At 45.8% G+C, this 22,375-nt stretch overlaps 1 protein-coding gene across 8 annotated transcripts in view; it reads left to right on the top strand.

Annotated features, from left to right (window-relative positions):
- The first annotated feature begins 13,321 nt into the window (after positions 1-13,321).
- Positions 13,322-22,375, top strand: part of SMARCA4 (SWI/SNF related BAF chromatin remodeling complex subunit ATPase 4) — a 57,163-nt gene continuing 48,109 nt past the window's right edge. For all 8 annotated transcript variants that reach the window (XM_048831389.2, XM_048831395.2, XM_048831394.2 and 5 more), the window contains exons 1-2: positions 13,322-13,488; positions 21,334-21,430. The gene's annotated coding sequence lies outside the window, so the exon portion shown is untranslated. The remainder of the gene's footprint in view (positions 13,489-21,333; positions 21,431-22,375) is intronic.

Genomic DNA, 22,375 nt, shown 5'->3' with positions numbered 1-22,375 from the left:
GGTGCTGTGATTGAGTCTACGGTCTCTCCCATGATTTGCTTTAGCCAGGCTGAGATTCAGGAAACCCCAGTGTAGTGGCATTTAGAGTGGAGCCACCCTGTACCCTTGGGTAAAAGTACACGCACTGGCTTTGACTGAGCTCGCGTGCTAAAAATGCAGTGTATCTGTGTCAGCAAGGGCTGGCTACCCGTGTGCGGTCCTGTCCAAGATCCTAGGTTCGTGCTTGGGCAGGTAGCCTGAGCCGCTGTGGCTGCACGGCTATTTTCACCGCACCGGCTTGATCGGAACTAGCGCCTGTATGTCTATGCAAGCCGGAAATTACCCCTCCAAGTTGCAGGGTGGACGTGCTCGTCGGCAGCAAAGGCCAAGTTGAGTGAATCTGGAAGCTGCGGCGTCATGTCTGTGCCTGGCGTCCTAAATGAAAGAAATCCCTCTTATCTTCGTTGCAACTGAGTAATGCCTCTCTTCTACTGCAAAAGACCCTCTGTGGTCTCCTTGGACAACACAGTAAGCTCAGGGCTACTGTAATGTCTCGCAGAGAAGACGTCTCCAAGTGGGCTCTTTCCCTGTTCTTTGTTTAAAACACTTGGTGGTGGCAACATAGGGTTCAAGGACAAGGCAAAGTTTGTACCTTGGGGAAGTTTTTAACCTAAGCTGGTAAGAATAAGCTTAGGGGGTCTTTCATGCAGGTCCCCATGTCTGTACCCTAGAGTTCAGAGTGGGGAAGGAACCTTGACATGGCTCTCAACCTTCCCAGATGACTGTACCCCTTTCAGGGGTCTGATTTGTCTTGCATACCCCAAGTTACACCTCACTACTTGCTTACACAATCAGACATAAAAATACAAGTGTCACGGCCCACTGTTATTGAAAAAAATGCTGACTTTCTCATTTGTACCTTATTATAAAATAAATCAACTGGACTATAAATATTGTACTTATATTTCAGTGGATAGTCTATAGAGCAGTATAGACAAGTCATTGTCTAGATGAAATGTTCGTTTGTACTGACTTGGCTTGTGCTTTTTATGTCACCTGTTGTAAAACTGGGCAAATATCTAGGTGAGTTGTTGGACTGCCTGGAAGACCTCTGCGTGCCCCCAGGGGTACGTGAACCCCTAGTTGAGAACCACTGTCATAGAGGGTAGTAGAAGCTCTGAGGCCAGACCATGGGAGGTGCTGTCCTCTAGTCCCACTGGAGGTGAGAATTACATGCTGGGCCTAACTGCTTAAACAAAAAGGCCATCTGTGTCGATCTCTCTCCATTTTTAGGACAGACTGGGGGTGGGGAAGTGGGGTGAAGTGCAAGGAGATCAGGTTTAAATAGAAACAGACAACTGACCTGCCCACTTCCTCAGGAAACGCACATGGTAAGCTGACCCCTCTCCTCCCCGCCACCATCACGTGGAAATGGAAGACAGCCTCTGCCCAACCCTTTTAGAAACGTGTGGGTGGGGAGCCGGACGCAATTAATAACATCAGCAGGAAATGCTAATTACAACAGGAGCAGGATCTTTGCCCAGAGACTTATAGGACTTGGCCTTCAATTTGCTCTTTGACTTAATTATTTCTCTCAGTCTCTTTCAAAAGTGTTATGAGTCTTTTGAGAAATCAGAGCGAAGAATCAGAGTGAAACCTGCAAGCCAAGTCTCCCCCACCCCTGCCTTTCCCTGGCCGGCTGTTAACACGGGTGAGGAATGATGGCAAAGAAAGCAGCTCATTGTACAGACCTAAATAACTAGCGTTTTACATTTGGATCCCCTCTGAACCTCCTAAACCACCTCAAACCATTCCAACCAGAAAAGGGGAGGGGAAAGATTTTGCTTTGTCTCCTCAGAACTGGTGGTGCCTAAACAGGAGGCAGAAAAATAATCCCTCCATTCATGAGGGGAGATTGAAAATCTCAGGCAAAGCTCACATGTCTAAGATATCTAAATGACTTAGGCCCCTAAGTCCATTTTCAAAAGTGATTTAGGCACCTAGGGTGTTAAATCTCATTAAAAGACAAGGTTCCTAAGGGCTCCATGGCAGATTTTAAAAGGTATTTTGGTACCTACAGATGGAGATAGAAGCCTAGGGGGATTTTCAAAAGCACGTAGGTGCCTAATTGACTAGGCCTCCTTGGTGCTATGATAATACAAATAATAGGTGCCAAAAGTCTAGATCCTCAGAGGTATTAGGTGCCTAATTCCCATGGGAGTTGGGTGCCTAAATACCTTTGAGGATCTGGGCCAAAGCCCTGGAACTTGGGCACATTTGAAAATTTTTACCCTTAGTCTTTAACTTTTTTTGTTTGACTCTCTTATAGATACAAACGTTAAATGCATCCAAAGGATTATCAAAGCTGGACTGGCAGGTAGGAATTCCTTGTCCCAGCTCGTTAGTTTGCGGCAAGATCTCCGGCAAGTACCCTTTCTCTATGCTTCAGTCTCTCCTTCTGTAAAGTGGGGATAATGGTACTTAACTACCTCGCAGGCTGTTGTGGGCAAGTTGTCAGGTGCTGTGAAGAGGCTTTAATCCACAAATATCACAGTTTGCGTTTGGGAGTCAGACTGAAAAAAACGTGGTCAAAACGTAGGCAGAAAAGCAACAGGAATGCTATCAGCAGAACGAGCTTGTAACCAATGTGGGTGCTTAAGTGATTATCTCACTGTGAGATCTGGATGTTTTAGTAAGCTACCCGCTTTGTCATTTGGGCTACTCACATGAATCTTTTGTATGTAAACAGAGAAAATCGTTTAATTTTTCTTTCTCTCCAAATAGCTGTGACCCGTGAGCTGACTGTAAACGTCTGGACCCACGGTTCCTTCTTTTCCCACAAACTTTGCCCTAACACTTTCTGTTTCCTTTTCTTAAACTTGACTGGTCTACATGCTCTTCTGCAATGCTCCTGGGAAGCCAAGGGACAATCCTTTCATTTTTTCTAGCTTCTCTATCTGCGGTGCCATTAAACTCTTATTACAAACCTGTTAGCATTTCTTAGTGAGCTGTAGCTCACGAAAGCTTCTGCTCAAATAAATTGGTTAGTCTCTACGGTGCCACAAGTCCTCCTTTTCTTTCTACTTCATCGTTATTGGCAGTTTCTTTAAGCATCAGCAATCGCAGTATATGCCAGTACAATATGCGGCAAGCTCCAGTAGCTCTTACTGTAAATACACCCGGAATATACTGTACAGCCTACACACATGCGTGCGTATCCACGATGGAACTAAAACAGACAGGAGACTAATATGAGGGAATACAAGGGGGGTGTTGCCAACTTGCACATGTTTAATGCAAGTCTCGTGATATTTGGTGTGTTTCTTAAAGGCCTAGCTGCCAGAGTCGTGGTATTTATGTGAAACTCTCCACTTTAATTGAAAACAAATAAAAGTAAGTTTTTTGCCTTCACGGCTACAAAGCTTGAAAACGTGACTCCTAAATGCTTCAAAAGTCAGAAGGCAAACTTAAAAAAAGAAAACCCAGATATATTAATTTTTAAAATCTCGTGACTTTTAAGCCAATTGTGTGATTTATGGGGAGGGCTGACTCATTACTCTTTCATGTTTGGAGTTGGCAGTGCTGCAGGACTGTACAGGAGAATGAAAGATATAGAGAACGTAAGTCCAGTTTTCTTTTTTCATAACATATTTTTAACATCCTTTTTTCTGTCTTGTTAACTGCATAAGACACAGTCTCTCAAGGGAGCTAAATATATACTGGATGTAATTCCATTGGCTTTACACCAGGGATGAATTGGGGCAAACATGTTCCCAACCTTCGACCATTATAACAGGCTGCAGAATTTGCTTGTGCTATTCTTCTTCCGAGGTCCTAATGTGCTCGCTTACTAATTTTAAAGCTGCAAATAGAGCGCTAAATAACATCCTTCAAGATGTATAATCTTCTTCCCTTGATTTATAATTCTAAATTCTGCTGCGAATAAAAATGAAGTTCCCACTCTTTCTGCTTTGAAAGTCCTTTTTCATCTCTCAAGTTCCGCCTCCTAGCTTTGCATCTCTGGACTCAGAGCAGGGAAAAGAGGAAAAGGATTTATGAGTCATCATCAAATGTAAGTCCTCTTTAAACCCACCTTCTGTGAGAATTTGCTTCCACTCCTGTTTACCAGAAAAAGCTGCCATCATGCCTCCGTTTGAAGATTTGGTATGTGCTGCCTTGGAAGAGAGTCGATAGCATTTTTCCACAGCTACAGGTCATCCTGTATGTTAAGCTTTAGCAAATTTCCACAAAGTATCTATGCAAACTCTACTAGCTCCAGAATTCTGTGCTAGCAGGTACCTCTAATATGCATATAGTTGTGACCCTAATTTAGCATAACTTGTTTAAGGAACAGTGCATCAAACATTTAGCCCTGCCATGAGTGCAGGGGACTGGATTAGATTACCTCTGCTCTCAAGGTCCCTTCCAGTCCTATGTTTCTATGATTTGTATGGTCTGAGTTTCTTTCATCTCTTTGAAAACTATTTTCCAGTTTCTCTGGTCTCTGTTTCACATTCAAAGCATAAACTTTACCATTGATACATCCTCCAACAAAATCATGCATGCTTTTGATGTATCATTGCGAGCCTGATTCTCCAAACATTTCCCCAGCTGAAGAGTTTGTACCTTCTACAGCGTCTGAGTTTTCATCTCAAGGATATGGGGTGTGGGAAATTGCTGGTAGCGGCATGTTCACTGGTGATGGGTTGTTTTTAAAGAAGTCAGTTTTCTTTCCTTGGGGGATTAATTTTTCTCTGTATTTATGCTGTAAATTAGCATTTTAAGATAGAGAAGGAACTCACCATGCACTAATGTATGTTTCGTTCTCATTTAATGGGTCCTCATAAACATGTTGCTGATTTTGGAAGCATCCACCATGCTGGATTGTTGTCTAAATGGCCCTCGATCCCCCCGTTAGCATTTCTACCACACAACTTCTTTATTATTTGTGTGCCAGTGGTGCATAGAGATCCCTAGCAAGATTGGGGCCCCATTCTACAAGGCGCCCTACAGCCACACGGTAAAAGACGCTCCCTGCCCAGAAGAGTTTACAATCTAAAGGAACAAGATGGTGGAAGAAAGTAGTAGCCCCCTTTTACAAATGGGGATTTGAGGCACAAGAGGGTAGCTCTACACAGCAAAGAACCCATGGCAGCGAGTCTCAGAGCCTGGGTCAACTGACTCAGGCTCATGCTACGAAAAACAGCCGTGCAGACATTCGGGCGGGAGCTCTAAGCCCCTCCTGCCTCACCAGGCTTCAGAGTCCAGCCCGAGCCCAAATGTTTATGCTGCAATTTTTAGCCCACCGGGTGAGCCCAAGTCAGTTGACCCAGACTCTGACTCGCTGCCAAGGTTACAGAGGAAGTGCGTGGAAGCCCCCAGAACTGAACTCTGCTTCCTACTCCCTTCACCATAAAACCATCCTGACTCTAATCCTAACCCCCCTCATTCCAGGGCTCTCGGACAATTCATGTTCTGGGCTGCACTTTTGCCAGTGACACGTCCTTTCTAGTGTAGTCCAGGAAACTCACATGGTTTTGATTTTGAAAGGCCCACAAAGATATTTGGCAAACCATCAGTCCCCGCTGTGGTCTTATCTCTCTCGGTATTTTGAAAACAAATGTAACACCCAGCTGAGATATTTAACTTGGAAATGTGGCAGCTGTGTAGAGGAGCTCAGAAACTATTTTTGAACACAATGTCATGAGGAGATTTTTTTCATAGTCAGAACAATTACAATCTATCTGCTCAATAATAATAATACTTAGCATAGCCAGCATTACTCTATCTTGCGAACATTAATTAATTCTCACAACCCCCTCTGAGACTGTATTATCCACATTATAAAGATGGAGACACTAACGCCCGTATTCTCAACAGGGCCACTCATTTTGACTAGCTCTGGTTTTGCATCACTAATTTAATACACCGTAAGTCTGATATTTATGAACATAAGAACTGCAAGCCTGGATCAAACCTGAGGTCCATCTTGTCTTGTCTACGATCTCCACCAGGGGCCAGCACCAGATCTTCAGAGGAAGGTGTAAGAACTTTGCAGTGGGCAGTAGTGAGATAATCTTCCCCCTGCATTAGGTCTCCTCTTAATTTCTAATCGTTAGAGACTGTTTTAAGCCCAGAAACATGAGGGTTAATATCCCTTCCAGAGTTTGTTGGTGATTTGTTGGTAACTCTGGATATTCTTAAAAAGAAAAGGAGTACTTGTAGCACCTTAGAGACTAACCAATTTATTTGAGCATGAGCTTTCGTGCTCAAATAAATTGGTTAGTCTCTAAGGTGCTACAAGTACTCCTTTTCTTTTTGCGAATACAGACTAACACGGCTGTTACTCTGAAATCTGGATATTCTTGTTATCCATATCAATGTCCAATCCCCTTTTGAAACTTCCTAGATTCTTGGCCTCAATGACTTCCTGTGGCAGATTTCCAGTCTGATTGTGTGAAAAAATATTTCCTTTTACTGCTTCTGCACTTGCCACCTTCAGCAATACTGAGCACTGACGACTCCAAGTGAAGTCACTAGGTGCACACCACCTTTAAAAGTTAGGCCTGAACTCAAGTGGAACACCCCAAAATTGAAGCACTTAAAATAGACCCTGATCCTGCTAGTCACTATGCCCACACAGAGCCCCACTGAGTTCATAGCTTCTTAAGGCTAGACAGGGCCATTTTGATCTTCTAGTCTAATTCTCCTAACACAGGCCAAGGAACTGCACTCTATTTCTGCATCAAGTCTACAGCTTATTGGTGAGACAGATTAAATCTTTTAGAAAGACATCCAGTCTTGATTTAGTCATAGAGTTCAAAGCCAGAAGGGCCTATTAGATTATCCAGTCTGATCTCATGGGCCATTAACTTTCACCCAGTTATCTCTATACTGAGCCCAGTATCTTGGTCTTTGACTAAAGTATAATTTACGTTTGGCAAAAGTATATCTTCCAGAAAGGCATCCAGTCTTGAATTGAAGACATCAAGGGATGGAGAATCCACCATGTGCCTTGGAAGTTTGTTCCAGTGGTAAATCACCCTGTTCTTTAAAAAAAAAAAAAAAAAAAAAGTGCCTAATTTCTAATTCTGTTCCAGTGATTATTTACCCTCATTGTTACAAACGTGCACCTTATTTCTAGTCTAAATATGCTTAGCCTCAGCTTCCAACCATTGGATCTCATGACTGTTTCTGATAAAGAGCCATCTATCAAAAATCTTTTCCTCACATAGACACTTGTAGACTGTGCTCAAGTCACCTCTTAACCTTCTCTTGAATAAAGCAGGGTAAGCTTCTTTAGTCTCCTGCTAGAAGGCATTTTCCAGTACATAAATCACTCATGTGGCTCTTTTCTGAACTCTTTCCAATTTTTCAATATCCCTTTAGAAGTGTGGACCCTGGCACTGGACATAATATTTGAATAATGGTCTCCCTGGTGTCATATACAGAAGTAGTACCACCTCCATATTCCTACTTTATATTCCCCTGCTCATATATCCAAGGATCATACTCTCCCTCTTGAGCTGCCAGTGTGAAGCTGTAGCTAAGTTCAATTGGTATCACTATCTACCACGAACCCTAAGCACTTCTTTGAGTCACGGCTTTCCAGAATACGCTCTCATATCTTACAAGCGTAACCTTCATTCTTATTTCCTACTTGTGAGCTTTGCTGTAACTGGAGTAGAGAAAAGAAGTTTTGAATTACACAACAAAAGAACAGGTTTCAGAATAACAGCCGTGTTAGTCTGTATTCGCAAAAAGAAAAGGAGGACTTGTGGCACCTTAGAGACTAACCAATGTATTTGAGCCTAAGCTTTCGTGAGCTACAGCCCAGTATCCATCGGTGCATCCGATGAAGTGAGCTGTAGCTCACAAAAGCTTATGCTCAAATAAATTTGTTGGTCTCGAAGGTGCCACAAGTCCTCCTTTTCTTTTTACAACACAAGAAGAATTTCTGCCAGCTACAGCTCAAAAAAAAATCAAACCTGATTCCACCCAGGAATATCTTTCAGAAAACTATAAATGCCCATTTGCACCATCCCCTCCTTCATTTATTCCTACTAATGGAAAGTGCAAGAGAAGGGGGCAGATCACTGAAGGTATGTCTACACTGCAAGCTGAGATGTGATTACTGCATGGGTAGACATACCCCCACTAGCTATCTGCACTGTCATGTCTAAAAACAGCAATGTAGATAGACAGGGCAACAGGGGCTTCAGAGCAAGACAAGCGCAACTGGGATCCTGAGTATATACTTGCGTTGCTAACCCATGCCACTATGTTTACACTGTCATTTTTAGCTGTGCTACCATGCGTATGGCTATCCATGCTGCAATCACACCTGGGATTACACTAGACAGACCCGGAGACTCAGAACCACCAACTCGCTGTTTGGCTTTGGGCAAATCGCTGCCTCAGTTTACACACCTGTCAAGTGTTTTGTAGATGTAAAGCAGCACATACGGGCTTGTGTGTTTAACGCTCTGTTTTGCTGTTGCTTCTGCTAAAGACAATGGTAATCTGTTAGCATTCAAACTACACCGTGGCCGGGAAAGACAGAGGAAAAAAATCAATCGGCAATAAACACGTTGGGCTGACTGTTGCTCCACATGAATTTTGAATCAACAGCGTCTGTCTGGCACCAGCAACTACCAGGCAAGAAAATGCAAATCTTCCCTATCAGAGTCGGCAGCGCTCTTTGATTTAGGCTCATTTAATAAGAGTAGGGTTTACAGATTTGTCTCTTGCTGTTACCTGGAGCAAGCACTGAAGTTCTTTTGTAAAATAACAAAAGAAAACCTTCATTCTGTGACAACAGACTCAATGGTCTCCTTTGCTGCAGTGAAAATTAAATGTTTTTTTGGGGGGAAAAGGATAATATGGCATTCTGAGCATGTACCGCTGTAAAGCTCCATGAATAATGTGCATGTTAATTGAAGCTTAATAATATCAATGCTTCTCAAGGAATGAACTTGAGGAGGAAAAGCTTGAATAACTCACACATGCCTGTAAGGGTGCAATCTCTTAAAATGGAACACTCATGCTAGATGAAATAATCAAGTTATATTCATCTGTCAAACTGGGCTGTGAGGCAGACAACTTTTAAACTAGCTGGCACAGAATAAATATTGCGTGCTTGTATTTATAGATACATCCTTTAGTTTATAGCACCCATCATTCACGATTCCAGCATGCATTCCAGATTCAATAGGGTGTCCCTTCACCCACCACCGAAAGGCAGCCATCTCTGGGACAGAAGAAGGCAGGCAGTACACAACCCAGGACTGCTAATAAAATGGCCCCTTCTGTAGCTTTGCCCTCTGCATTGTACTCAGAGCAGTAGAGGCTGGAGACTTCTGGAAGTGGAGAGACAAATCTAACTCCACGCTCCAGCGGGGATTGGGAAAAATGCTTCCTTAAGAAATGCTGGTGATTTTTTTTTTTATTGAAATTGCACTACTGTATTGTGTTCATTTCAGCCACATTATATATACATCTAAGCTTATCTTGACCATTTTATGTAAGTTTCTACATGCCAGAATGAAGAGGCCTAACATAAGAGTCTGAGCTAAAAGTCTCACAGGTACCCACACTTCAATCACCTCCCCAGAAAGAGGGAGAGGTGAAGAGAGAAAGGGAATAAGGAGAAGCAGCGGCGGTTGGGAGAGATGTCCAGATACAATATCCCCTTCCCGAATGAAACACGCTTATCACGTTTCTGCTGTTTTCTCCTCTAAGATGATGTTTCCCCCCCTGCCATCTCTTATTGCCTCTCTCTCTCATCTTCCTGTTCATATCACTCCCTGCCCAGGATACAGAGAGGCCTGTTAATATCAGTCCTGTCCGCCTCCTTTGGTTTTTTTCCTGTTCTCTCTTTATATTTCCCTTTCCCACCGCGCTTCTCTAAACACAGGAGAGGCATGGCAGTGGTAGGAAAAGTTGTTAGTGCTCCTTCCATTCCAACGGCCATATCTGACAAGGTCACTGGCTAGCCCTTGCCCACGAGCTGTACCAGAGCCACCCCCACCAGCACAGAAGTACCCACTTCCACTCCATTCTCAACCCTCACATGGCTGGAAGGGGAACTCCCTTTCTTTCACCCCAGCATCCCTTTTCCATCCTCCATGACTGCCAACACCTCTGCCTCCACCTTGAAGGATTTAGGAGCCCAGTAGCCTTTACTGGACTCCACTGAGGTACTGCTGCGTACTTCCCTAACTTCCAGTGCACTGTACATATATTAACAATCCTGCATACACTGCACAGTGCTACATAAACAATCGTCATTCTCAAACATCCATGTCTCCCACAAGCAGATTACATTCTGAAAGCTTTTGCCAGGGAAAGGTTTAGGAGTTTTTTGTGGAATCAAGATTCCTAATCTGGGCAAGGAATCCATGTGACTGGGCACTCGTTTTTTAAAAATCTAGAAGGCAAGAGACAGGAGAAAATGGAGACCGGGAAAATCCATCCTACCAGGTATCCTGACATGAATTTTTGCCTCCAGAAGAGCATGAAATTTAGCTGAGGGGGCAGATTCTTCATCCTGCTGAGCTTCCAGATGCCAGCTAGTGCAGATTACAATAGTCCTTTGGGTTGGGCAGAGAATCAGGGGCCATAATTAGCTCTCCGACACCACCTGTTAATTGTAATAGAGAAGCAGGGCCTAGGTTTTGTGGGAGATGCAAACTGTCTCCATTTTGGGTGGGGTCCACAAGGTCTTTGCTGCCCATGAAAGAAGTACTCACCAGCATGTGCATACCTTAGGCAATTTACTTCACTGATCACATCACATTTCCACTCTGAAATTTGTTGACATCAGCTATCTAAGCTAACACCTTCGGAGGTACCACTATTTCCTCTGACCCTATCAGTTCTCACACACGAGCAGGGTCAGGCTGGGACAGTAGTTGGATGAATGATAAAGTGCTTTCTCCTCTGAGTCAATGCTCCTTAATGGGTGCCGTGTTGCTGCAAAGGCTAGGTTTAGATTTATCATAAAATTTAGAAGCTGGCCACTAAACACTGGCCATTTTCAGGTGTTCTGGCCCATTATGCAGACCTAAATTCCCCTGCTGTTTCAACTGTATATAGGGCTCCTTATGTCCTGCCCTAAACTATTATGTGATGTTTTCCATGCTGTTAAACAGGTGCTACATTCTGCCCCAGATGTAGTTGAAAGCATTCCTATATTATATACCTCACAGAAATGTGGGGATCCTTAGTGTATGTTTATAAAGTGCTTTGAGAGCCTTGGAAGAGAGGGTCTGCAGAAGGCCAAAGGATTATTTAGGCAAGTACACACCAGTTTTCAGCTGTCACATGACCTAGTGTGCTGACTGAGACGGCCTTTCTCACTAGATGCTGCAAATAACAATGCATAAGCAGAAATGGAAGCCCACACTGTGGCCTCTTTCATGCTGAAAAAGAATGGGACAGATCAAGAGAATCCCAGATGCTAGTGCTGGCAAAGACCGGTTAGATTATCTATGCCACCTTTTCTACTGATAATTTCACTCGATAACCGCCCTGTCCTGTTCTTTCCCTCTGAAGCATCTGGTACTGGCCACTGTCCGAAGACAGGATACTGGATTAGATGGACCACTGATCTGACCCAGCATGGCCATTTTTACATTCTTATGGGGGAGGGATAGCTCAGTGGTTTGCGCTTTGGCCTGCTAAACCCAGGGTTGTGAGTTCAATCCTTGAGGGGCCATTTAGGGATCTGGGGCAAAAATTGGGGATTGGTCCTGCTTTGAGCAGGGGGTTGGACTAGATGACCTCCTGAGGTCCCTTCCAACCCTGATATTCTATGAAGATTTCTCCTTAAAGGTCTCTTTTCAAAGGTTTGGTCCAGTCCCAAACAATATGGCTTCCACAATTCCTCAAGGAATCATTCCCCAGTCCAACACATTTCATTCCCAGGGAACTCTCCATGAGTTTCACCCTAAAGTACTCATCTCTTCATTCACCCCATTCACGCGAGCTATTGTCCCCTCAGGTCCCTTCCATCAACACCACTAAACCCGACTGAAGAAGACAGTTTGTTCACACATGGAAGAAAACCCCTTTCACTCCCAGGCTGTGAGAGAGTCCCCAAGAGAACCACCAGCTCCTGTCTCCCCATTCCTGCCTCTTTCATCATCCCCCTCCTCACTTTGCCCCCCTCCCATCACCACTCAGCCACCATCCTTCCCTTCCCCAGGCACTCCTCCATCAGCCCTTGCCTCCTCACTCCCCCCAGTCTCCTCCCTGGCTTCTTCCATCACTCCTTAGCCCCAATTCCCTCACCCCCTCCTCCTGAGCCCCCACAGCTTCCCCTCCCCATCTGCACCCTATTCTCTTCCCCCACTCCCCTCAGCCCCTTCCGAGCCCCCTCCCCTCAGCCCCCAATTCTACTCCCACCCCCTCTGAGCCCCTCAGCCCCCCATTCCGCTCCTGAGCCCCCTCCCCTCTGAACCCCATCCCCCTCCTGAGCCCCCTCCCCTCAGCCCCCATTACCCTCCTAAGCCCCCTCCCCTCAGTCCCCATCCCCCTCTGAGCCCCTGCCCTCAGCCCCCCATCCCCCTCCTGAGCCCCCTCCCAAGCTCCCCTCCCTGCCCCCATCAGCCTCCTATTCTACTCCCCCTCCCCCCATCAGCCGATTCTCCTCCGTCCCCGCCCCCCTCCTGAGGCCCCCATTCCTCTCAGCCCCACCAACCCCCTCCCCTTCGCCGCAGTGGCGCGGGCACTGCGCATGCGTGGCCGCGGCGGCGGCTCCTAACTGGGAGTGAGGGGGAGGCCGCTCGCACCGCCGGCGCGCGCCACCAAGGAGAGCGGGCACAGCTCGCCCCCGCCCACCGCCGCTCGAACGCTTCCCTCTCCTACCTCATTGGCTGAGGCTGGCTGGAAGGCGTTAGCGCGTGTCCCTTTCCTTAGCGCCCGTTGGCTGAGCGCGAGAAACCCCCGGCTGCGAGGGGTGGGGGAAGGGAGAGCCCTGAGATACTTTCCCATTGGTTGCCGCGCTGAAAGCAGTGGGAGGGTTATATCGGGATCGTCTCGACCCGTTGGCCGAGGCATGCGTCATGTTTCTTCCCATTGGATAAGGGCGGTTGGGACTCCACCCTCCTTGGCTGAAAGAGGGGAGGAGCGCGAACCTCCCTCATGGCCCTGATTGGCCGTGCAACTCTGACGTGCACGCGAAGGCGCGGCTGCGCCCAGAGGGAGAGAGGGCGGGGACGGGTGATTGAGTGCGCGAGCCCCGCTAGGGCCCGCCCAGTGACCGAGGCTGCCGCGAAGCGCGCGCGCGCGCGTGCGCGCGGTGGAGTTGGACCGGGAGCGCGCGCGCGGTGCTGCCTTCCGCGGGGGCGCGCGCAAGGGGGAGCTCGAACGTCTCCCTCACACACGGCAGCGGCGGTTCCTTTGTCCCCCCCAGAAAGAGACCCCGGGCCGCCCGCCCGCCCGCCCGCTCGCTCGCTTCCCCGGCGGGGATGGACCCCGCGAGCGGCTCCTCCCGGGACGGGCACGGTAAGTGCGGGAGGCCTGACGCGCCGCGTAGGGAGGGGGCCCCGGCCGGCTCCCCCATTGAATGAAATGGCGGGGAGGAGCGAGGGGCTGAGGGGGCTACGGCGGCCCGGGCGGGTCAAGAGGCCTCCGTGATTTCCCTTTGCGAGAGATCGGCCAGCTTATTGTGTGGGATAGGGGAGCAATTAATAACACCCCCCACAACCCCCCCATCAGCAGCCGCAGGGCACAGCCCCCCCCGCTAACATCCTCCCTTCCCCCGTCCCTGGGGCCCTGCCCCCATTGATACCCCCATCCCTGATACAGTTCCCCTTCCCCCCCTTACCAGCACCCCCATCTGTGGGGCACGGCCCCCCCTATTAGCATCCTCCCTTCCCCCGTCCCTGGGGCCCTGCCCCCATTGATACCCCCATCCCTGATACAGTTCCCCTTCCCCCCCCTTACCAGCACCCCCATCCGTGGGGCACGGCCCCCCCATTAGCATCCTCCCTTCCCCCGTCCCTGGGGCCCTCCCCTCATTGACAGCCCCTCCCCCATTGACACCCCCATCCATGGGGCACGGCCCCCCCCAGCATCCTCCCTTCCCCCGTCCTTGAGGCCCTGCCCCCATTGACACCCCCTCCCCCCATTGACACCCCCATCCCTGGTACACTTCCCCCCCCTTACCAGCACCCCCATCCCTGGGGCACGGCCCTCCCACTAGCATCCTCCATTCCCCCGTCCCTGGGGCCCTCCCCCCATTGACACCCCCATCCCTGGTACACTTCCCCCCCCTTACCAGCACCCCCATCCATGGGGCACTGCCCCCCTCTAGCATCCTCCCATCCCTGGGGCACTGTCCCCATTAGCCCCTTCCCCCCCCATTGACACCCGCATCCCTGGTACACTTGGCACTGCCCCCCACTAGCACCCTCCCTTCCCCCATCACTGGGGCACTGTCCCCATTATCCCCCATTCCTTGGTACATTTGTGCCATCAGCACCCCCATCCCTGGGGCACTGCCCCCCCCCACGAGCATCCTCCCTTCCCCCATCCATTGCCCCTCACCCTGTTAACACCCTGTCTGTGGTACAGTTCCCTCTTCCCCCATCAGCATCCCCACCCCTGGGGCACTGCCCCCCCACTGGTATTGTTCCTCCCCCCTGTGAGCACCACTATCCCTGGGGCACTGCCCCCCCAGTAGCATTGTTCCTGCCCCCATTAGCACCCACATACCAGTTAAACTCCCTGTTGTTACTATCAGTTCTCCCCCATTAGCACCCCATCCTCAGTGCACTGTACTCTGCTAGCATCTCTTCTCTCCCTATCAGCACCCCATCTCTGGTGCACTGCCTCCATTAGCATTTCCGTTCATTCTGGGGTTCGGCCCCTCCTCAAGCATGCTGTCTATTAGCATTGACCCCTCCTACCACCTCCATTCACGAATCCTCTCCCCCCTCTCCCCGATACTGCCCCACCCAGGGGCTGTGCCCCCTCCTCCAGTCAGCCTCTTTCCTTCATCCTTTCTCCCGGTGACACTGTGCCTCTACCTCATTAGCATCCCCCTCCACCCAGAAATTTCCCTGCTCCTTAATGTCTCGCTCTTTAGGCTGGGGTACTTCCCCACCATCCGTGTCTGTTACCCCATCCAATCTACCCCAAGGTTACTGCCCCCCATAATATCTCCTACCCTGTGTGAACCAGTTTCACCCATCAGCATCCTCCCACTCCCCTTGGGGTACTGCCTCTATTTTAGCATCCTTCCTCCTGCCAAGGGACATTTCCTCACCTCATTTTAGGGATCCTGTCCTCACTACCATCATCTGCCCAGCCCTGAGGAACTGCGTTTCCCCATCTCTTCCCTCTAGCCCTCTGGCTTGCTGTTCTGCCCTCAAGAGCTATACCCGCCCCCCCCTTCTCCTTCCTTGGGTGATGTGAGGAGTGTGGCCTTAGATTCCTCAGGCCTACAACCTCCAGGCTGGACCTCCTACACATGTGCATGCTTTCCATTCATATATATATTGTGGGGAGGGTTCCAATTTTCCATCTGCCTGGGGCAGATCCACAGAATCAAGTCCAGTCACTTGTGCTTGCAGGAAGGGCTAGAAATCCTCTCCCCTAGCTGAATCCCATTGCCCATGCTCCCATTTCCTGGAGAGACACCCCTGTTCTCATGTGTTGGGGGAGGAGGTTGAAAGGTGCACCATTAGCAGCAGCAGCTGCACCAAATAGGCACATAACCACAGGCAACTCCACCGGCAAAGCCCATTGTCAGATGCCCCAGTTCTACTCAGCTCATTTACATGAATTTGAGGGTGGGGGCGATTTAAAGAGGATCTGCTCACAAAGCCCATTAATAACCACCCCCTCTGCCCCCATCATTCTCCTTTCCCCCTGCCCCCACACCCACATGGCTTTCTGATACACACAAAGCACATTTAAATATGAATGGTTTCAATATGTAGCACAACTTCCACTTGGAAATCAATTGGAAATAAAAGCAATATTTACTGATACCCCAATATTTTAATGGTGGGTTTTAACTGTTCTCCTTCATCACCTGTTTTTGGGACAAATTTGTATCGCCTTTGTTGGTCACACAACAGTTAACAATGTAGTCTAATTGTTTTAAGGCAGAGGCTCTTTGTTGTATTTTGTAACATTTGTAGCAGGTTTTTAATAACTGTCATATATATTGGCTAATACACCTATTTTTGTGGTGTGTGTTTCTGAGGATCATTCATATAAAAAGTCTTTTTAATTCAACATTCACAAAATGCCCTACATTTTTTAAGATACTGCAGGTTTTGATGTGTATAAACTTGACACAAATATTAGCCTGCGTTGAAGTCTGAGACATTTAACTATATATTAAATAATACCTCGTTCTAAATGTTAGATATTTTTACAAATGTTTTTTCCTCATTCCCATCTTTGAGAGAGAAATTACTCTAAGTATCTGAATTTCTCTTCTGCATAATTGTTTTAATGTTCAGATATTAGATGCAATATCTTTATTTTAAAGTACAACCCAATTTTCTGCATGTCTCCTTCAGAGATGGAGGAGAGTGACAGATATTTGACATTTGCTGGGAGGATTTCTTCAGGTTTTTTACTGGTAGACTGGATGTATGTCTTCATATGTTTTGCATTCATCTTTGCTTTGGTCCCTCAGTGTAATGACAGATAAATGGTATATAGCGTGTTCAGATCACTGACTGTGCTTTGCTAATCTTCTTGCCATTAAAATATGAAAGGGGATAGGCAAGTTAACTGAGGGAATCTGTTAATTTTCTGTTAAAATAATTTATATTTTCCTTTTTCAAAGATCAGAATCTAAAGAGAAGCAGAAATGGGGATATAATTAAAGGATTTGTGCAGCTGTTTTTTAAAATTCATGAGTTGCATTAAGATCATATAAAAATGAGTGGCTTTTAAGTGTAGCATATTTGATTACCTTTCTACACAGGTTGGGTTTTCAGCATAGTGGAACATACTTATCACAGCAGACAGTTCAAGAAGGAGGTCATCCCCAAGTGAGACTTCTGTGGCATGTTTCCTTATTCTTTGCAGCTGGTATTTTCAAAGCAGTTGAGGGGATTTGGGTGCCCGACTCCTTTGAATCCCATTCTTTGTGTTATTCGGGGATGAACCTCAAGAAGAGAAAATGTGCTTTTTAATTTTATTTTTAATGCCTGAATGGTTTTCAAAGGTTTTAAACCTTCCCAAGGCTTTTATTTCTGTGTAATGAGAATTCTGCTATCATTTTCTCTGTTAAAGAAAACTCAAATAAAACTGATACTCCACAAATTATAAAAGATACTTTAGCAAATAACTGTTAAAATTGCAAATGCTTAGTTTTTTAACCAACTAGTAACATTTTTTGAAGCAAGTAAGCTTTCAAACTAGATAATTAAGAACATAAGAACGGCAGTACTGGGTCAGACCAATGGTCCATCTAGCCCACTGGTTCTCAAAGTTTTGTACTGGTGACCCCTTTCACATAGGAAGCCTCTGAGTGTGACATCCCCCGGTAAATTAAAAGCACTTTTAAAATATATTTAACAACATTATAAATGCTGGAGGCAAAGCTGGATTTGGGGTGAAGGCTGACACCTTGTGACCCCCCCCCCCCCCCGTAATAACCTTGCGACGCCCTGAGGGGTCCCGACCTGCAGTTTGAGAATCCCTGATCTAGCCAGTATCCTGTCTCTGACAGTGCCAGATCCTTCAGAGGGAATGAACAGAACGGGGCAATTTTGAGTGATCCATCCCCTGTCATCCAGTCACAGCTTCTGGAGTTGGAAATTTAGGGACATGGGGTTGCATCTCTGACCATCTTGACTAATAGCCATTGCTGGACCCCTCCTCCATGAATTTAGCTAATTCTCTTTTGAAGCCAGGTATACTTTTGGTATGCACAACATCCCATGGCAACAAGTTCCACAGGTAGACTGTGCATTTTATGAAGAAGTACTTCCTATTGTTTGTTTTTAAACCTGCTGACTATTAATTTAATTGGTTAACTCCTAGTTCTTGTGCTCTATGAAGAGGTAAATAGTCACTTTCTGCACACCAGTCAAGAGTTACAGACCGCTGTCCTATCTCCCCTCTTAGTTGTCTCTCTTCTAAAATGAAGAGTCCCAGACTTTTTTAATCTTTCCTTGTATGGAAGCTGTTCCATACCTTAATAATTTTGTGTGGCCCTTCTCTCCACCTTTTCCAATTCTAATGTGTCTTTTTTGAGATGGGATGACCAGAACTGCACACAGTAGTCAAGGTGGGGACGTACCATGGACTTGTATAGAGGCATTATGATATTTCCCATTTTATTATCTATCCCTTGCCCAATGATTCCTAACGTTCTATTAGCCTTTTTTGCTGCCGCTGCACATTGAGTGGGTGTTTTCAGAGAACTATCCACAATGACGCCAAGATCTTTCTTCAGTGGTAACAGCTAATTTAGACCCCATCATTCTGGATGTATAGTTGGGATTATGTATTTCAATGTGCATTACTTTGCATTTATCAACATTGAATTTCATCTGCCATTTCTTTGCCCAGTCATCCAGTTTTGAGAGATCCTTTTGTATCTCTTTGCAATCAGCTTTGGTTTTAACTATCTTTTCTAATTTTGTATTGTCTGAAAATTTTGCCATCTCGCTGTTTACCCCTTTTCTATATCATTTATGGACATGTTGAACAGCATAGGTCCCAGTATAGATCCTTGGGAGACCCCCCTATTTACTTTTCTCCATTGTGAAAATTGATCATTTATTCCTACCCTTTGTTTCCTATCTTTTAAACAGTCACTGCTCCATGAGAGGATCAGTGAATTACAATAGTCCCTTCTGGCCTTATAATATGTGAATCTAAAAAAAGCACCAAAATGCTTTGGCAATAGGAAAAACATTACAAATGAATAAAATTAAGTATAACTTTTTTCTGTGATCAAGAGGGTAGTAACAGTTCTCTAGGGTCCTATATTAATTTTTGTTTCGATTGAAATTATGGCTATGAAACAAATAAGATATTTTGGGGCGGAGAGAAGTGTGAGATCCCTGCCGCTTTAACAAACATGTTCACACAAAGATCACTAGTTTTGATTCTTGAGGCAATTAATATTTTATTATAATACATTAGCACTCAGGGTTTTAGTCTAGGTCAGGCTATCTCAGCTGTGCTAGGCTATGTACAAATACAGAATTGTCCATCATCCCTGCCTATCTGAAAAGATGACTATTCTGTGAAGGGTTAGGGGAGTGGGAAACAATCACCTATAAATGTTTTAAATGGAATATATGGATTTTTTGTAATCATTTCAATAAATGTTGAGTTTACTCAGCTGCACCTCATTATGTTAGAATAGCACCTGGGACCTCCAATCAGGGTCAGAACAAACCAATGGATCACACTGAACAAATATTTAACATTGTCCTTACAAAGTGTACTTTACAAACACGCAACAAAAAGACAGTCCATGCCCTGAAGAGTGTGCAGTGCAAGTATCTTTTTGTAGTGGATTGAAGCAGGAGAGCACATAAACCAGAGCAGTGATGATGACCCATGCATAAGGGGCAGCATAGAAGAAAGCAAAAAGGTGTTTGTGGGAGGAGTGAACAAGTGGTAATTGAGGCTGGCATCAGTATAAGGTGTGGGTTGTGATAAGAGTGGATAAGTAGAGAGGGGTGGAGTTGTAACAGGCCTTGGAGGTTAGATGTCTTCACTAATAATAGCTGGTGCTTTTCATCAGTAGATCTCAAAGTGCTTTACCAAGGAGGTCAGTATAATTGTCCCCATTTCACAGATTGTGAAACTGGCGCGTACGGTGGGGAGTAACTTGTTCAAGGTCACCCAGCAGGACATTGGCAAGCCGGGACTAGAACTCAGGTCTCCTTAGTCCAAGTTTAAGTCCAGTTCTCTGTCCACTAGCCGCACTGCGTCCTAAGCTCCCTGTTAGGGTTTATCTCAACCAGCTAACAGGTTAAAACTATAACTGCCCTGTCAATGCTAGGATTACAATGCTGAAAGACTGTGTTATATCTGAATTCGTGTTCTATTGGATCGCATTATATTGGGGTAGATGTGTATTTGTATTGTGGAGGTGCTCCAGTAATGGATCAAGACCCCATTGTGCTAGGAGCTGTACAGATATAAACAAAAACATAATCAGCCCCAAAGAGCTCAGAATCTGAATATTAGACAGATTGGGGAGGACAAGGAAACAGTTTTATATTCTCAACCACAGAATGCAAAAGGGTAAATAAGGTGACAAAAATTTAAATGGGTTTAAAAATGTACTTTTTCTCCTCGTACAGGTGCAGCCAAAGGGGGGAATGATGTGGTCAGTGTTTTGCGTGGAATGACTGTTGTTTATTGCACCTCTATCCTGCTATAACACGGTCCTCGGGAGTCAAAAAATCTTACCGTGTTATAGATGAAACCGTGTTTATATCTAACTTGCTTTGACCTCGAGCATTTCCATTATTAATAGTCACTTTCTGCCCCCTGACCCATCCAACGCCCCCCGCTCCCTGTTCCCTGACAGGGTGTGGGAGTCCCGGGACTCCCACATCTAATGCCCCTGTTCCCTGACCGCGCCGCCCACAGAACCTCCGAACCATCCAACAACCCCGCCCCTGACCGCCCCCTCGAGACCCTCTGCCCCTTATCCAACTGCTCGGCCCCGGCCCGGCACCCTTAACACCCCGCTCAGAGCAGCGTGTCGGAGCCTGACGCGCTGATCCACCGGAGTGCGCAGCTCCGTCCCCCAGAGCGCTGCTTTACTGTGTTATATCTGAATTCGTGTTCTATTGGATCGCATTATATTGGGGTAGATGTGTATTTGTATTGTGGAGGTGCTGCAGTAATGGATCAAGACCCCATTGTGCTAGGAGCTGTACAGATATAAACAAAAACGTAATCAGCCCCAAAGAGCTCAGAATCTGAATATAAGACAGATATAGACAGATTGGGGAGGACAAGGAAACAGTTTTATATTCTCAACCACAGAATGCAAAAGGGTAAATAAGGTGACAAAAATCTCATGATACCTAGAAATGGTCATTTCCCTTAGAATTTTTTCTGTATTTTAATGGAAAGGCAAATAAGTTTAAAATCTATTAAGTGCAGCAATTGTTAGTTTCCCATTTGGAGGAACACAGCACAAATTGTATTAACATTCAGTAGCACACTTAAGTGTTTGGCTCTCCACCAGCAAAACTTGTTTGAGTGAGATGCAGCAGTTCTTTCAGCATTAGAAAGTCTGAAAGGAGCTGAGCCAGTCATTTTACATCTTGACAAAGCAGATCTATTTATTGGATAAACACACGTTTAAGACAGAATAGTAATGACCAGTTTCTTCTACAGCACTGGATTAAAAACTGGTAATCCTGAGACCTCAATCCCTCCATCATCACCACATGGACTCTGGGCTGTGAGATATTAGAGACCTCAATGTCCACAGGTGAGTTCTGGGCTGCTGACTTGTTCATCTCTGTTCCGATATTGATATTTTATGTGCTACAGAGGTGAGTTTTAATCATGGTTTATTGAAATATCACTTAGCTGACATTAGAAAGTGGAGTATCTTTCAATTTCACTCACCTTAGAAATATATTTAAGGAGCCTATAACGCAGGGGAGAAAGAATCTTAGTGTTGCCGCATTTTCAGATCTGTAGTGAACTGAACTGGGTGTCCCGTTAGAAAAATGGGGCTGTAGTGTCATTTCAGGTTTTTTGGATTCCTTTGTTGGTTCTAAGAGCAGACTTCCTTTCTAGCTAGAGCACTTAAATCGCATTCATATTCCTTGAAGTACGGTATCATCATTTCATTTCAGTGCATTTTCTCAAAGCACTATTTTGTCCTTGAAAGCATTTGAAATCCTAGTGTGGTGCAACCGGCAGATCACATTATCTATTGACAGCAAGAGAATGAAATACATAACTTACAACTGTGCCAATAAAGAATATGTCCCTTCATAAATTTCATTGACCAGTTGTAAACTGCAGGTTTGTAGGTCAGCCATTGCAAGCTGAATCTTGTGCAGTGAATTAGGGCTCAGTCTTTTGTAGGTAATTGGGTAGTGTCCTCCCTTTTTTGTCAAAATAAGATATTTAATTGTTCTTTGTTTTCCACTAGCTATTTGGTGGGGCGGGAGAGAGGTTGTGTGCGTTTGTTTTTTGTGGTGTGTGGATTTTTTTGGTTTTTGTTTTTAAGGAAAGGGAAGAGGAAAATGTGCAATGACATGTCAGAAATTGGTAAGATTTCTGAGGACTAGAGAGAGACATGAGTGGAAAGACAATAGTCTAGATACAAATACCAGAAACCCATCTACAAATACCCATCTACATAGATTAACAAAAACTATGATAACTGATGGACTTTGACTTTCTGGCTTTTGTTTGGAAT

Source organism: Caretta caretta, chromosome 20 (assembly GCF_965140235.1).
Source record: "Caretta caretta isolate rCarCar2 chromosome 20, rCarCar1.hap1, whole genome shotgun sequence".
NCBI classification, from domain to species: Eukaryota; Metazoa; Chordata; order Testudines; family Cheloniidae; genus Caretta; species Caretta caretta.
The sequence above is the reverse complement of the archived record's forward strand: the minus strand, read 5'-3'. Positions and strand labels throughout refer to the sequence as shown.